The sequence below is a fragment of the Lithobates pipiens genome, unplaced genomic scaffold (assembly GCF_037356315.1).
Source record: "Lithobates pipiens isolate NorthernLeopardFrog02 unplaced genomic scaffold, aLitPip1_a1.2 Scaffold_13, whole genome shotgun sequence".
Lineage (NCBI taxonomy): Eukaryota > Metazoa > Chordata > Amphibia > Anura > Ranidae > Lithobates > Lithobates pipiens.
In genome coordinates, this window is record NW_027507718.1 from 149,543,745 (window position 1) to 149,556,649 (window position 12,905).

Consider the following 12,905-nt stretch of genomic DNA (forward strand, 5'->3'; position numbering starts at 1 on the left):
TGGATATAGGGACACAAATGCTTTGATATTTTCCTTTTATTTTGGACCATGTTTAAAGGGGTAGTAAACCACAGCAGAAAAAAAAAAAGAGGGGGCCTTGAGCAGTTGAAGTCATAATGTGCTCGTATGTACCATAGTTACATAGTTAGTCAGGTTGAAAAAAGACACAAGTCCATCCAGTTCAACCTTAAAAACAAATAAATAAAATAAAAAATAATCGTACAATCCAAATACCCAATTGTATGCCCACAATTGATCCAGAGGAAGGCGAAAAAAAAACCCAGCAGAGCATGCTCCAATTTGCTACAGCAGGGGAAAAAAATTCCTTCCTGATCCCCCAAGAGGCGATCGGATTTTCCCTGGATCAACTTTACCTATGTTAGTACCCAGTTATATTATGCACATTCAGGAAAGTATCCAGGCCTTTCTTAAAGCAATCTACTGAGCTGGCCAGAACCACCTCTGGCGGGAGTCTATTCCACATTTTCACAGCTCTAACTGTGAAGAAACCTTTCCATACTTGAAGATGAAATCTCTTTTCCTCTAGACGTAAAGAGTGCCCCCTTGTCCTCTGGGTTGACTGTACAGAGAACAACTCAACACCAAGTTCACTATATGGACCCCTAATATATTTGAACATGTTGATCATATCCCCCCTTATTCTCCTCTTTTCAAGAGTGAATAAATTCAGTTCCTCTAATCTTTCCTCATAGCTGAGTTCCTTCATGCCTCTTATCAGTTTGGTTGCCCTTCTCTGCGCTTTCTCCATTTCCCCCGATATCCTTTTTGAGAACTGGTGCCCAAAACTGAACTGCATATTCCAGGTGAGGTCTTACTAATGATTTGACCGCATACTAGCACATTATGAGAGACTTACCTGAAAACGTAGCCCTCCAGTGGCTTGCTGTAGGCGCTTCCATCTTAACCCAGGTTTTCCTTGCGAGTTTACAGGCTTCAGCATTATGAATGGCCAAGCCGCAATGAGGTCACTCACGCACATGTGCGCAGGAGTCACTGTTTACGGCACAGGCTTTGAAGGAAGGGCACTTGAATGCTATTCTTGCAGAGTGCATACACCGATGAGGTCAACCGCTGATTCTAAAGTAATTATTTCCTAAATGGTTGCAGGTTTAGGAGATATTTACTGTACCTATAGATGAGCCTATAATAAGGCTTACCTATAGGTAAAAATCAACCAAGGGAGTTTACTTCCACTTTAATTGTGGTCCTATGTTAGTTGTGGAACAGATCTGAAATAGGACTTTCTTAATCGTACATTACAGAACACTGGATCTTAGTCTTAGACCATGGGTTATGCTGCCACCTCTCAGAAGACTTAGACACTGGTAATTAAAACTGTAAGGCCTGCCCAGTATAATGCACTAAAATAAAATATATGCCGGACCCTGAAGGTGCTGCCTACCTAATCAGTATGTCAAAAGGGGTGAAGCAATGCTAACATGGAGTGGATACCCTCAAAAACAGAGTAAAAATTACAAAATGGAAAAAAAAAAAAAGGAGAGGATGGGAGCTCACGGTATAGATTGAATGACAAACTTGAAATAAAAAAAAACTGTAATAGCTCAACCAACCCCCTGATAGCACATCTCTATGGAACTTCACTCACCATACAAGCATGATTATCAAAAAAGATTTATTGGTGTCAAAATTAAGACAAAGACATTAAAAAAACCTCATACATACATACATTAGCATTGAAGTTATAAACACAGAAGGACCATCTCTGAACAGGTGGTACAATTCCACCCAAGTTGCAGGAGTTGTAAAAATGCTGTAATACAGCTGGGATGATATCCCCAGGTCTAAACGACTTATGAAGATTGATCCAAGTGATAAATTAAGGTTGAACTGATATTCGAAAAGGGAGGATGAATGATGTCAAACCACAAAAATGGAAGCAATGATATATTGATGGTTCTCCCGATCTGCATTGGAAAAACTGTGGACAAGTAGATGAATGTATTAGGGTGGAAGGTAGCTATGAACAAATGGGGGAGCATTGCTAGGTAGCAGTGGTCAAGAGGTGTGCAAGTGGAATGTTAATAAATATGTGTACAATAAAGGGATGTATGGCTCACTGGAACCATAAGTACATGGTCCTCCTTGACCTCCCTCTCACTGTACCAATCAGAGTCCCTATGAAGGCTCACACAACAAATAAAGCAACAGTTTTAAAAAGGGTAGAGATAATTCTTTCCAGGAAAGCACTAGTCCTTTCCCAAGAATGGTAAATGTATTGATACTTATCAGCTTGTGATCAAGTCCACAGGTCCAGGATCCCAGGGTAAGTTCCCCCTTGTCTTTTGAAAACGTCAGTCTTGAAAAGTATGTAAAACCATATATGGGTCAAAAGCATGTAGTCTATAGATGGGCCGTCAATCTATGTCAGCTGCGTCAGAGCCTGTTTGTCAATGCGATCCTCTCACCCTGTGTAGTATCCAGGCTTTAAATAGACGCCAACACATGTTTTCATGTGTGTCACTCCCTCCTGTTTGCATATCACACTCCTCCACATACATCATAACCGTCTCTTCCTCCCCCGACGGTAAAAAGGAAGGGGAGGGGTGAGTGCGGAAGACGTGAAGCAAAGCACTGCTAATTCCACCCTAATACATTTCAGTCTCCCCCCAGAGGAATATTGGAAGTAAGTAGCACAACTTATAGTAAAGTCCACATATTAAGCTCAGTAGGAAAACCATAACATGGCGATGGCGATACTTTATTATACAGTTGACATCCACAAAAATTGTATATACAGTGCCTTGCAAAAGTATATAGCCCCTTGGCTTTTTACCTATTTTACAGCCTTTAGTTCAATCTTTTTATTTTTTTTAAATCTGTTATATGTGAAGGATCAGAACACAATAGTATAAGTTGGTGAAGTAAAATTAGAAATATTTATACATAAATCTATTTTTCAGAAATAAACTGATAATTGACGTGTGTGTATATATTCAACCCCTTTGTTAAGAAGACCATAAAAAGCTCTGGTGCAACCTATTACCTTAAGAAGTCACATAATTAGTGAAATGATGTCCACCTGTGTGCAATCTGTGTCACATGATCTGTCATTACATATACACACCTTTTTGAAAGGCCCCAGAGTCTGCAACACCTAAGCAAGAGGCACTACTAACCAAACGCTGCGATGAAGACCAAGGAACTCTCCAAACAAGTAAGGGACAGTGTTGTTGAGAAGTACAAATCAGGGTTGGGTTATAAAAAAAACATATCCAAATCTTTGATGATCCCTAGGAGCACCATCATAACCAAATGGAAAGAACATGGCACAACAGCAAACCTGCCATGAGATGGCCGCACTCCAAAACTCACTGACAGGGCAAGGAAGGCATTAATCAGAGAGGCAACACAGAGACTTAAGGTAACCCTGGAGGAGCTGTAGAGTTCCGCAGCAGAGACTGGAGTATCTGTACATAGGACGGCAATAAACTTTGGAATGGCCTAATCAAAGCCCAGACTTCAATCCAATAGAAAATCTGTAGACAGACTTGGGGCGGCACAGTGGTGTAGTGGGTAGCACTCTCACCTAGCAGTAAAAAGGGTCGCTGGTTCAAATCCCAACCACACTACCTGCCCAGATCTCAGCACACCGAAAACACATTTGCTCTCCGTGCACTTTCCCCCTGTGCTTCAAATTCAGCGTCTCGCGGGAACAGGAAGCAGGATTATTGGTTCCGCTTTGCAGTATTGGAGCTGGGTGTGATGCTCAGAGGCTCGGTTCGGGCCTCGGAACCGACAATCGGCGTGTCATTACGCAGAGGAGTCGGAAACCGGTATACCCACCCTAAGATACCAGAGCTGGGGACGCTAGGAGATATATACCTACATTTCAATAAGGCTGTAACCTCACAGCCATGAGTTAAGGGCACATCCACCCACTTACTGGATGGAGGGAAGAAATAATCACTGCACCCCTGTGTTTGCATGATTTATGATAGCACCAACACCTGAGTTTGAAACATTACTGAAGCTTATATTGGCAGAATTTGCACGTTTATGGACTGAGTGTTTGATTCATTTCATGGCACCGGCACTTTTATTTAGTTTGTTTGCTGCTTGCAGTGTTTGCACAAAGGAATGCACTGGATAGAATATTAGCTCATGTTTATTTGCTGCTAGCAGTATTTGCACAATGGAATGCACTGTATAAACTATTAGCCTATGTTTTATTTTGCTGCTATTATTTTTTCTTTTTGATATATTTAGTGTGGTTTCACATTTTGAACATTTACTTGGTACTTTTTATTGCATTTTTGCACATTCATAGTTGCTGCTATTAGATTATGCTTATATGTATATTATTATTCAGATATTATTTCACGATCACTAATATACTAAATATGAAGCACACTATGCTCATTGTGGAACATATATGTTAAAAGGTGACTCTTTGACACTAAGCAAGTCCACATCCATCTATACACTTTTTTTTCTTACTACTCTTTATATACAGTCTGAATATTTAACTCTCCTTTTCGCTTTTTCTTGCTTTGCCTTCCCTCTCTCTTTTTCTTAATCTCTTTATATACTGCGCGACACTATCATCTATAATTAACTACCTGCCCAGAGTTTGCATGTTCTCCCTGTGCCTGCGTGGGTTTCCTCTGGGTACTCTGGTTTCCTCCCACACTCCAAGGACATGCTGATAGGTTAATTGGCTTGTGTCCAAATTTGGCCCTAGTACATGAATGTGAGTTGGGGACCTTGGATTGTGGCTCCTTGAAGGTAGGGGCAATTGTAGACACTCGCTAAGTTTTAACTGGATGGACTGGTGTCTTTATTCAACCTTACTAACTATGTAAGATTGCTGTTCACAAGCACAAACCATCCAACTTGAAGGAGCTGGATCAGTTTTGCAAGGAGGAATGGGCAAAAATCCCAGTGGTAAGATGTGGCAAACGCTTAGAGGACTTATCCAAAGCAGCTTGGAGCTGTGATCGCTGCAAAAGGTGGCTCTACAAAGTATTGACTTTAGGGGGTGAATAGTTGTGCACATTGACTTTTTCTGTGTTTTTGTCCTATTTGTTGTTTGCTTCACGATAAAAAATAAAAATAAAAAAATCTTTAAAGTTGTGGGCATGTTCTGTAAACGAAATGATGCACACGATTAGAGGTCGATTATTGTGCAAACCATGCTGATTCGTGGGTAGCACTATACTCGGCCGCCTGCAGTACAGACCGGTGACCCCGCTGCAGCAGCATGTAAAATGAATCCTTGATCCTTCACCCATTTGGCCGGCCACTATAGAAGGGAAGGAGAATGTTTCACTGGCACCGCACTGGCAGACTGTAGCAGAGGAATATCATTCATTAGCATATCACAAGCCTCCGCAGGAGATCGTGGCCAGCACTAGCTAAGCTCCTCTTCCTTCCCTGCTGAGACGGAGCCTGCTGGTTGCTTCTATCTCGCTTGATATGTGATTGGCTGGTCAGCTCATCAGCTTGCGCCTAGCCCTATCAGGTGCATGCAGATAGATACCAGCATGTATGGAGTGTAAGTCTCAAAAATCGAGTGTGTGCTACTGTGCCCCCCGCAGACTTTATTCAATCTCCTTTTAGACCCCTTTCACACCTCCGAGCCTATAGCGTCGGTGGTAAAACGTTTTACCTTCGGATTTGTGCATTTCGGCTGCTAGTGGGGCACTTTTACCCCCCGCTAGCGGCCAAGAAAGGGTTAAAACCGCCCGCAATACGCTGCAATAGCAGCATTTTGCTGGCGGTATAGCCGCGCTGCCCCATTGATTTCAATGGGGAGCAGCGGTGCAGGAGCTGTAAACACACCTCTCCTTCACTGCTCCAAAGAAGCTGCTGGCAGGACTTTTCCCGATGTCCTGCCAGTGCACTGCTTCGGTGTGAAAGCCCTCGGGGCTTTCACACTGGAATGAATGATGCAGCAGTTTGAGGGCGGATTGCAGACGCTATTTCTAACGCTCTATCGCCTGCCAAACGCCCTCGTTGTGTAAGGGCTCTTAAAGGGAAACCTGGCTAAGACTGACAAGCTGGCATTGAGAAAATGGATGACCCTCCTCCACAGCCACCTCTCTGTACCCCCCTCCTCCGCAGCCAACTCTCTGTACCCCCTCCTCCGCAGCCACCTCTCTGTACCCCCCTTCTCCGCAGCCACCTCTCTGTACCCCCCTCCTCCGCAGCCACCTCTCTGTACCCCCCTCCTCCGCAGCCACCTCTCTGTACCCCCCTCCTCCGCAGCCACCTCTCTGTACCCCCCTCCTCCGCAGCCACCTCTCTGTACCCCCCTCCTCCGCAGCCACCTCTCTGTACCCCCCTCCTCCGCAGCCACCTCTCTGTACCCCCCTCCTCCGCAGCCACCTCTCTGTACCCCCCTCCTCTGCAGCCACCTCTCTGTACCCCCCTCCTCTGCAGCCACCTCTCTGTACCCCCCCTCCTCTGCAGCCACCTCTCTGTACCCCCCCCCCTCTGCAGCCACCTCTCTGTACCCCCCCCCCTCTGCAGCCACCTCTCTGTACCCCCCCCCCCCTCTGCAGCCACCTCTCTGTACCCCCCCCCCCCTCTGCAGCCACCTCTCTGTACCCCCCCCCCCTCTGCAGCCACCTCTCTGTACCCCCCCCCCCTCTGCAGCCACCTCTCTGTACCCCCCCCCCCCCTCTGCAGCCACCTCTCTGTCCCCCCCCCCCCCCCCCTCCTCCACAGCCACATCTCTGTACCCCCCCTCCTCCACAGCCACATCTCTGTACGCCCTATCTATCTTAACCTTTTGTTAATTTAAGCAATTTTCTGTACCCCTTCTTTATTATTTAACTAAACTGTTAGATTTAATGAAATGAAGGGGGGAAAAAAAGGAATCGGCCTAAAAAAAATCAGCTGATTCCTTTGGCTGCCCTAATTTTCTCAATATCGGCATCGGGCAGAGAAAAACCCCTATCGGTCGACCTCTACACACAATAAATTAAGTTCCATGAGGAAAAAAAAAACACAAAAATTGCGTATTTAAAATAATACACAATAGTCAGTATTATTGCCTCGGCAGCCCTGAATGCACCCCTGTCTGAGAATCATTCAAGAAATGGGACAAAACTTAAACTGTCATTCAAGCCAGGAGACTTGGTACCCTCCAACTCCCATATCCAACACTACTCACGTTGGAGAACAATCTTGTCAAACTTGCCCCCCTTCTATCCTGGGTGATTACTTCAAGGACCCAACACTCAAGGCAACGGGGATCCCTATCATGTTTGAGACATACATGTCTAGCTATAGGGTCCTTCAGAAGGTATATGTCTACTTCATAAATGTGTTCCAAAAACCGCTTGCGTATAGCCCAAGCCTGAAGCCAAACTGCAGCCCTCTCCCATCTCAACATAACTCTCCACATCAGGGGTGAATGACTCTCTGCCTGCTGTGTTCCACACTCAGGTTGACCTCCTAACATCATTAGACTCCCCTACATGCTCTGAAGATTAATTCTCCAGACCCACCTTGAGGGGAGCCTTCTCTGGCTGAAATCATGCTAGCTATAAAAGACTGCATGATTTGAGATGTTTATGTAACCCACTTCTGGTTTCGCCATGAAGTGGGTTACCCATACAATTATGGATTGGTGTATAGTTTATAAATTTGTCCCCAATATGGGGAGGCCAGGATATATTTACAGTCGTGGCATCTCCATCCCTCTTGGCACCATCTCATCACTGGGGATCCAGTACTATAAGCACATTACACGCGCTGCCATATGTTATGTGCGTTCACCTCGTGTGGTAAGAGTACCCATCTTCACATTTTTTTCTCTTCATTACATACTTTTTTGTGCACTTCTGCTTCACGTTGGGTTTAGCGCAGTATTTTCACCCTTTTTTTTTTTTTTTCCCCCCCCCCACATGTTTTCCTATAAATAGACAACTTTGTGTTTTCTTTTTCTTTCCACATTTTCCAAAAAATTGTAGAAAAAAATAAACGTTCAATAGACTTATTATGCCTCATAGATAATACGTTGGAGTGTTTACTTTCCAAAATGGGTTCATTTTTGGGGCGTTTCCATTGTCCTGACGCTCCAGGGCCTTCAAAAGTTTAAGAGGTAGTCAGGAAATTAGATGTGTAATTTATGCTCCAGAACACCTGATGGTGCTCCCTACATGTTAGGCCTCTGTGGTCGCGCTGTGTAAAAGTCTCACACATGTGGTATTGCCATACTCGGGTAGAATAGCAGAATGTGTTTTGGGGTGTAATTTCTGGTATACATATGCTGTGTGAGAGAAATAACATGCTAATATGACAATTTTGTTAAAAAAAAAAAAAAAATCTTGATTTTTGCAAAGAATTGTATATATTTCAAGGTATTTTAGAAAGGGGCATGGTGAGTTTTTTGAAGTTGTCATTTTGACAACTTCAAAAAACTCACCATGCCCCTTTCTAAATACCTTGACATGTATACTTTCCAAAAAAGGGGTAATTTGGGCGGTAATTGGGGTATTTGAGGTCTCAAGAAATGAGATAGGCCATCAGTACTTCAGGTGTTATCGATTTTGAATGCTGTTCTTGGTCCTACCATTGATTGATTGATTGTTTGGTGGGTGGGGTAGACCCTATCCCTCATTTATTGACTGAACCCAGGTGTATGCAAGACAAAAACAATTCCATAGCTTAACTCGCCAACCAGTCTGCTGACCAACCAAATTTACCTGTCTGTTAAAAGCAAGGGTTTAGTTAGCACACATTTTCAAACATGTGACATCTGCAAGGCCTCGTCACAGCACCCTATGTTGCTTGCAGTCCTAATACTACAAATTTATAAGTGTCTCCACAGTGGAAGCACATGCATGGAATGGATAGCTGTGGGACCGGTGAGCCTGGAAGCTGCCCAAGCCCCCTTAAAGGAACGGGAGTACACTGGACACCCAGCAAGAGCACAATGGCAACAAAGGTACCCAGTGTGTCCCTGGACCATATATACAAACAGTAACGAAAAACTGGCCACTGCCCACACCTATAACTGTCTTTCACAGTGAGAAGCACATGGAGGGTATATATATATATATATATATATATATATATATATATATATATATATATGACAAAAATGATTCCATAGCTCAACTCACCAACCAGTCTGCTGACCAACCAAATTTACCAGTCTGTCTGTTAACCCCTTCCCGCTGAGCGTACGCAGATGTGCGTACTCGGCTTCCGGGGGTTATACCGAGATTATGCCCGCACCTGCAGGCATCATCCCGGTACCGTTTTTTACAGCGGGCAATCGGCTATCCAGCCATAACAACCGATGCAGCTAAGAGCTGCTCGGCTGTTATGTGGGGGGGGACGTCCCCCCTCCTGCCGCTCTTAGTGGTGCTCCCGCTCCGTCGGGAGCACCGATGCACAATCGGATGCCTCTGGCTGCTGGGCAGGGACTGGAATGAACCCCGTAAGTGGCTTCATTACAGTCTTCTAATAGTAAACACGGAAACGACGTCATGACGTCACTTCCCGTTTACTCGGCTGCCAATGGCGCCGGATTTAAAAATATATACAGTATTCAGAGCCCCCGATCCCTCCATAAAGAGTACCTGTCACCACCTATTACTGTCACAAGGGATGTTTACATTCCTTGTGACGGCAATAAAAGTGATCAAAATTTTTTATTTAAAAAAAAAAAACAATTTATTAATTTTAAAATAAAAAATAAATAAATTGAAAGCGCCCGCCGTCCCCGTGAGCTTGCGAAGCAAAGAAAACGCATACGGAAGTCACGCCCGCATATGTAAACTGTGTTCAAATCACACATGTGAGGTATCGCCGCGATCGTCAAAGTGAGAGCAATAATTCTAGCACTAGACCTCCTCTGAAACTCTAACCTGGTAACTGTAAAAAAATTTAAAGCGTCGCCTATTGAGATTTTTAGGTACCGTAGTTTGTCGTCATTCCACAAGTGCGTGTAATCTTAAAGTGTGACATGTTTGGTATCTATGTACTCGGCGTAACATTATCTTTTATATTATGCAAAATAATTGGGCTAATTTAACTGTTTCGTTTTTTTTTTTTTTTTTTTAATTCATGAAAGTGTCCCTTTTCCCAAATAGTTGTGTTTAAAACACCGCTGCGCAAATACTGTGTGACATAAAATATTGCAACAATCTCCTCCTTATTCTCTAGAGTCTTTGCTAAAAAAATATATATAATGTTTGGGGGTTCCAAGTAATTTTCTAGCAAAAAATATGGATTTTAACTTGTAAACACCAAATGTCAAAAATAGGCTTAGTCATGAAAGGGTTAAAAGAAGGGGTTTAGGTAGCACACATTTGAAAACGCAAATACAGGTGTAAGGTCTTGCTGAGCTGTGGCAGTGGAAGCACCCAGAGGAGTGACATTTTTCTTGCCACTCTCCTTCCACACTGTCACATATAGATATGGCATTCTCTACTGTTGAAGTACTCCCTATTGTGCATGTGGCTTACTACCTTCACTGAGGGGTGTCTGACCATGCCCCCTTTCTGTGGATCTCCTCCTCCTGCCAGACTCTAGCTCTAACTTTTTGTCTGGTTGCTGAACTTACTTTGGTTGGAGGATGAGATAGAACAGAATGACTGAAGGAAGAACATTGTAGATTATTTGGTGTATGAATCAGGGCACTGTTGGGTCCTCCACTGCCTGGGAGGCTTCTAAGGCCGTGCTAAGGGGCACCTTTATGTCCATTACTGACATTCTGCACAAGAACACCCAGCAGTTTACTGAAGATCTAGAAAATATGATGGTAGCTGCAGGGGCAGCATATGCTATGAATCCTGATCTTACTACCCAGACCTCATGGCTACATAGTCTTAAAGAAAATGAGCTCCGCCTCTTGGACCTTACTAAAAAAAGTTCTGCTCTGTCACTCAGAAGTCGTTCGAACATGGCAATAATGCAGGTCGCCTACTTGCATATCTAACTAGGCCAGACCGTACTCCCATCTCTATTTCTAGGATTCTAACTTCTCAGGATAGGGTTAGCGATGTCCCTCCAGGAGATAACAGATGCCTTGACCACCTTCTTTCGTGATTTCTACACTACTAGGGCCCACTACTCAGCTGGACAACTACTACCAAGACTGGACTGAACTGGGCAAACTTTTCTCTATTGACGAATTCTCCCTGGCGATTTTGCATCTCCAGACTCGTAAGACGCCGGGCTTTGATGGCTTTCCAGCCAAATTGTATGTACAATTTCGACACCTCTTGAGTCCCATTTTACTCAGTACATATAACGAGGCCCTGAAAGGTGTGGTGCTCTCTCCTCCTATAAGAGAGGCTTTAATTATTTTGATACTCAAACCACAGAAAGATCCATTCAAATGTGACTCTTTTAGACTTATCCCTATCATTAATGTGGATGTTAAAATCCTGGCCAAGATCCTGGCTAATCGTCTGAGTGGGGTTGTTGTGAAATTTGTTGGGAGTGATCAAGGGAGATTTATACCAGAACGTTCAACAAGAGAGAATATTTGTCGATTTGTTCCACAATTTGACCTATACCCATGACTGTACCTCTACCCTTGTGATTGTGTCACTAGACACTTGCAAAGCCTTCAATGGTGTAGAGTGGCTTTATCTATTTCGGTTATTGCAACTGTATGGATTTGACCCTTGACTCATTGCGTGGTTACAGCTACTCTATACATCACCACTTGCCCAGCTGCAATTTAACTCTCGGGTCGGCAAAGATTGTGAATTTAACATGTATCCTCACAGGGCGTCTTACTGTGGATACACAGATAAGTCTGCCAGCATCCCAATAATGGCTGTATAGAGACTAGGAGCTGGAAAATTGGACATTAAAGGCACACGGGTAGACCATATAAAAATACGTTTTTTTTATTTCTAGAACAATATTAACCCTTTCATGACTAAGCCTATTTTTGGAATTTGGTGTTTACAAGTTAAAATCCATATTTTCTACTAGAAAATTACTTGGAACCCCCAAACATTATATATATTTTTTTAACAGAGACTCTAGAGAATAAAACGGCGATTGTTGCAATATTTTATGTCACACGGTATTTGCGCAGCGGTGTTTTAAATGCAACTTTTTGGGAAAAGGGACACTTTCATGAATTAAAAAAAAACAAAACAGTAAAATTATCCCATTTTTTTTGCATAATGTGAAAGATAATGTTACGCCGAGTAAATAGATACCAAACATGTCACACTTTATAATTGCGCGCACTTGTGGATTGACGACAAAGTACGGTACCTAAAAATCTCAATAGGCGACGCTTTAAACATTTTTTACGGTTACCAGGTTAGCGTTACAGAGGAGGTCTAGTGCTAGAATTATTGCTCTCGCTCTGACGATCGCGGCGATACCTCACATGTGTGATTTGAACACCGTTTACATACGCGGGCGCGACTTCCGTATGCGTTTTCTTTGCTTTGCGAGCTCGCGGGGACGGCGGGCGCTTTAAAAAATTTTTTTTTATTTTTTTATTTATTTTATTTATTTTAAAATGACTAAATTAAAAAAAAAAAAAAAAAAAAAAATTTTGATCACTTTTATTGCTGTCACAAGGAATGTAAACATCCCTTGTGACAGTAATAGGCGGTGACAGGTACTCTTTATGGAGGGATCGGGGGTCTAAAAGACCCCCCACCCCTCCTTTACACTTCAGTGTATTCAGATCGCCGAAAACGGCGATTCTGAATACCGGATATTTTTTTAAAACCGGCGCCATTGGCAGCCGAGTAAACGGGAAGTGACGTCATGACGTCGCTTCCGTGTTTACTATGAGGAGACTGGAACGAAGCCGATTACGGCTTCGTTCCAGTTCCTCCCCAGCGGCCGGAGGCAGTGCAAGTTGAATCGGTGCTCCCGATCGAACGGGAGCACCGGTAACAGCGGCGGGAGGCGGCGGGAGGGGG

General features: G+C 43.6%; 1 protein-coding gene across 2 annotated transcripts in view; it reads left to right on the forward strand.

Annotated features, from left to right (window-relative positions):
• The window catches only part of CACTIN (cactin, spliceosome C complex subunit), a 666,706-nt gene that overhangs the window by 106,919 nt on the left and 546,882 nt on the right, over positions 1–12,905 (forward strand). The window lies entirely within an intron of this gene.